Here is a 5,537-nt window from a genome sequence, read left to right on the forward strand (position 1 = left end):
GGACCATTTCAGATACCTAGACCTTAGTCACCTGCAAGTACGTGCTTCCACAAACACACATCTCTCATTCTAAACTGCTGCGATGGCATGCTCACATTGCTCTTTTTCCCACCTTGGCTTTAGTTCCCAGAATGAAAAGATGTTGCAGAAATGTCTTAGAAAAAATGAAAGACATGTTTAGTCTCACCTTCAAGATTGCTAGTGGTGGCCTAGAAAGACTGTCAGAGTTTTGCTAACCTCAGTCTTCACAAACTCATCTCAATTTCAGGATTTTGCAGTAAATGTAGACAGTAGACACATTCTCAGCTCCCTCCTTATTTCTATCACCTGTGGGAATAATTTTATTACCTCCTCACTTATGAGGCTTTTTGAATTGCCACTTGATCATTCTGTAGGAACTAAAAAGCTGATTGAAGGAAACTAATTGTTGAAGGTCCTTCTTGTCACCTCTCTATTAACACATTAGCTTTAAATTATTTCTTTCTTCTTTCTTTCCTATTTCCTTCTTTTTTTCCTCCCTCTCTCTCTCCTTCCCTCCCTCCCTTCTCTCTCTCTCTCTCTTCTTTGCTTCAGGGCTGCATGCTGACCTACTGCAGCTGTTCAGCAATGTGCAAGAGATAGTAGTGTCCCCAAGACACTGAAGGTCTACCCAAGTCACTGCCACCTGGGACCCATCAACATCAATCTTTTTCACTGTGCTTTTCATAGCAAGGATCATTTTAGGTTAAAACAACCAAATCAGTATCTTAAGCCTGAAACTTTCTCTTGTTTTAAAGTCCATATTTCTGATGGTTTGACGGACATGTCCTCCTTCCAGCACCTCAAACACATCATGTCTCCAACAGCACTTATTGTATCCACTCCATCAAACAGCTTCCTGCCTCTAACCACTTTTTTTCGGTTAATGGACTACACCTTGAGCTGTCATCTGGCTTCAGATCTGGGCTTTTCAATTTACTTCTCTTTGCATTTCACAAATGGTTGCCACGTCTGAAGGATGGTTCCTTTCCAATACCTTATCCACCTACCCTTTTTTTCCCCCTTTTAATGCCATCACACTAATTTCAGGGAAAGGAACCCTGTCTTCTCTACTCTTTTCACTGCCCCTATCCTGACATTTTCTGACCTTACAACCAAAGGAATTTTTCTAATGTAAGGTTTAAACGAATTCTATTTCCTAAAAACACAGTTGTTAGCCTGACATTATTCTCTGTAAACAGCCTCAATCTGCTTGTCTTGGTTTCTTTTGTCTCTCATGTCTCTCTAGCCAGACTAGGTGACTCTTGGCTCTCTCAAATGCCTTTCTTTGGGCTTCTGTTAATTCAGTCTATTCCCAAAAACATTCAGTTTTTTCCCTTTCTAATAAGACCTATTGACCCAAATTTCACATTATCTTATCTGTAAAATTACCCTTTCTTCACTCCCCAAAATTATTTTTTTTCTTTTCTGTATTCTGTAAGACTCAGTTTGTATAACTTTTATAGCCCATTCGTTCATTTATATATCCTATTTTCCTTAGGAGACTAGATGAATTGTAGGAGCAAGGGTTGGATTTTATCTATATTTTATCGTCAACAGGGAGTAGTACTTTGTATTAGTTTGTAGTAGATATGGTTATATGTTTTAGATACCCTCAGTAATACTGCTTTAAATAAGATAAAATTTACTTTCCTTTCACTTAAACAAATTTAGGCCTGGTAATATAGCTAGCTCTGCTGCACAAAGTTTTCCCAAGATCCAGGTTCTTTCTGTGTTGTTGATTTGCCAAGCGTGGCTCTGATCTTAGGAACCATGATGGTTTCTGCACTCCATAGGAAGCATAAAAGTGGTCTTCAGAATAAAAGAACTAAGGGTATACTTTTTATGCTTTTTAAGGAAGGTTTCTGAGGCTGCTACAAGTCACATTCTCTTCTATTTTGTTGGCCAGATTTGAGTCACAAGGTCATACCTACAGGAAAGGCTGAAAAATGTGAGCTATCAGGATAGCTGGTATATATATATATATATATATATATATATATATATATCCTGATAGCTAATTCATAGCCAAAAAATGTATTACTATGGAAAAAAAAGAAGATGAACTAAAGGCATAATTTGGGTGATAATGATGTGTCAATGGAGGTTTATTGACTATAACAAATGTGCCACAGCTGTATGGGGTGTCTACAATGGGGTAAATTGGATGGATATAGGGACAGAGTAGATATGGGGATGTTCTATACTCTCTGCTAAATTTTGCTGTAAATCTAAAACTACTCTAAAAGTAAAGTCTACTCAAAAAAGTTAAGGCATAAATAGGAGTCTCTGCCCTATTTCTCTAGAATAGACTGAAATATGTATTGTGGAATAAATGAAAAATGACAATAGCAGGTTAAAGCATATGAAGGTTGAAATCATTTTCAAAGGAGTTATATTTAGAAGCTGTTTTTTTACTTAGTGAACTTCATGCTTAATAATCCTATTATCCTTAATATAATATTCTGTTTTCTGGGTTAGTGATCATAGTCTTATTAACTTTAGAAAAAAAATCTTCCAAAATCAGTTTTTAATCAAGTATAGCTTTACTGGATTTATATCTAAATTATTTATTTTAAAAGAGAGAAGGTTTTTTTCTATATTGTATTTTTAAAACTTGACAATTATCATTATTACATTTGCATGAACTTCTAAAATAGCTATTTCAGCTACTTTACTATAACTTAAGTTCTTTTAAATATGCACCTACAACTCTAGTAAAGAATTTGTGTGTTTCCAAAGAGCTCTATTTAATTGTATATTCTCCCTATGTTTCTGTTGCTGAGTGAACATTAGATGATAATTTACCTTTAATATTGGCCAATTTCTTTAGTTTCCACACAGATTTGAAACTTTGATATATTTCTTTTCTTTTCTCTCAATCTGACCTACCTCTTCCAATACCTTGAGAAGATAGTTGGGTGAATGCTTGAGGAAACTAATTTGTTCACTTATTTGAAAAAAAAATAATACTCATTAATTACCTGAGGTCTTATTCAGGTAAATTACCCTACTGAAAGACTAGCTACTCATCTCACAAGGGAAGGGGGATGGAGCTAGATAAAACTAGGACCTGTTAGAGTTGGAGTTTTCTGAGTATTGATCAATGCTAAGTCTTGATAATGACTAATGGAAAGATTGTCATTCAGACTGCTGGTGTTTCTTCAAGAAAAAACCAGAAAGGAGGCAAATTTCTTGTTTTTCCATAGGGGACACTCACTGTGAAACATCCACTCAGCCTTTTCCGTTCACTAGCCGTTCCATCACTGTGATTCACTCTTGCATCTGTGGATTTAGTTGGCCCCAAGAGAAGACTTTGTACTTTGTGGGGACCCAGAATTGCTCTAAACAGACATCAGACACTGACCACAGGATTAAATTAAATAGGTTTTCAATGATCCAGTTTTGAGTGGGATTGTCATTTTGATTTTACAGCGACAGGAAGGAGTTTTGAGGTCCCTCCCTGAAATCGGTGTCCCAAAGTTTAGGAAACACTTTGGAATTTGTTTTGTACCCTTGGCCTTTCTGCAATACTTTATGATTTAATTCTCTGAATAGAGAGTTTTCTTCAGCAGTCTCTTTAAATTCCCTTGATCTTGAGTTCTTTTTCTTCTTAAATGTACTATTGATTAATTGATGTACTTGTTCTTTTGTACTCTTTGAGGAGAGTTATTATGAATCCATTTTTAAACTCCTAAATGGGTTGAATCAATTTTCCGATTGCCTGAGAATAAATATCAAATTTTGTCTTCCAGGAGCCATAAGCAAATAAACCTCTCCCTACTAATGAAATAAAGCCTCTTTTAAGTATTACTGCTTGTAGGAGGGAAAAGTTCTGTTATTTGTCAAATCAAATGAAATGTTCTTACTATCTCTTCGAACCTACTTTAAATAGGACTTCACAAGTACCTGTCAAAATTTACTGACCTAATTGTCTTCTATTAAAAACTAAAAAATAATAATAAGCTACGAACATCTTTATTTTTGTGTCATTAATTTATGTAATATATATTTTTGGAGCATCTACTATATACTGGGGGGAATACAAAAAAAGAGGATGTACAGTTCTTTTTTTAAAATGTTTTCTAAATTCCAGTTGAATAAAGCCAAGAGATTATGGAGAGTGACTTGCAAGGATCAAGACACTGGAGAATAATGGAGAGAAGGAATCAGTCGTGTCAATGGAAAGTACAGAGAAAGAGAACAAGGTAAGAACTTGGTTTGAATACAGGACAAGTGAAAGGCTCAGGTAAGACAGATAGGAAGTCAAATCAATTGGGTCTAATTTTATATCTCGTTCAGGCATTAGGATCACAATGTACAATACAGTGGGCAAAGCTAATAAGAACAAGATGACAGGGATACATGGCTGGCTCAGTTGGTAGAGCAAGCATGTGACTCTTGGTCTCACGGTTGTGAGTTCAAGCCCCACATTGGATGTGGAGCCTACTAAAAATAAAATAAAATTAAAAAAAATCTATATATATATATTTTTTAAAAAGAATGAGATGACACAGCAAATGGGAAAAACATCATGGAAAATGAGGTAAGGACTGATAGGGCACAGGAAACTTCTTAGGAGTTAAATATCATCATTAAAGATGTTACAGGAATCTATATATAGTTAAATAATAGTAGCTAACACGTGTTCACTGTGCCAGGCAGTTTCTAACCTATGCTTTAACCTTAAGCTATCAAAGTATTAGTTAATTTAATCACCCTGGTGTCTATTCCATGAGTTTGCTATCATTACCCCTATTTTGTGGATGAAACAGAACTTACCAGAGTTTTCAGAGCAAAGCTATGAGCTCAAAAGCTTGGTTGCGGATCCTCTGTTCCCCACTACTGAAACGTACTGCCTAGACATGATATAAGAGTTGTTGGTGGCTCAGTGGTTGAGGGTTTTCCTTAGGCTCAAGACAGGATCCTGGGGTCCAGGATCAAGTCTCGCATTGGGCTCTTTGTGGAGGGCCTGTTTCTCCTTCTGCCTATGTCTCTGCCTCTGTGTGTGTGTGTGTATGTGTGTGTGTGTGTGTGTGTATAAGTCTGTGTGTGGTGAATAAATAAATAAAATCTTAAAAAGACAGAGTTGTTGGGAGCAGGCATCCGGGAATACAGATGGGAGGAATGAAAGGATCATCGTGAGCTGAGAGGGAGCAAAGGCTTCTTGGAGACTGGTTCATCTCCCTAGAGATACAGCATTTTCAGAAGTGGAGAGGCAGAGGTTGTGGAGACCAGGCAAAACAGAAGCAAGAATGGAGTCCAGGTTAGCAAGTTCCATGCTGTGTTGGCAAGTTATATTTAGGGCAGAATATTTGAAAAGGGAAACTGAGATATAAGGTTGGAACCAGAAAATGGAATACTCCCGCTGGGAAGTTCTTCAAGGAAGAGAATGTAAAGAGATAAAAACACAAGACCAAGAACCCAGCCTGGGGTGATTTCAGAAATTAAATCCTGGGATGAAAAAAAGAAGGCTCATTTCACAAACACGAGCACACAAAGGCAAGGGCTTGACAAGA

The sequence above is a fragment of the Vulpes vulpes genome, chromosome 13 (genome assembly GCF_048418805.1).
Source record: "Vulpes vulpes isolate BD-2025 chromosome 13, VulVul3, whole genome shotgun sequence".
Classification (NCBI taxonomy): Eukaryota; Metazoa; Chordata; class Mammalia; order Carnivora; family Canidae; genus Vulpes; species Vulpes vulpes.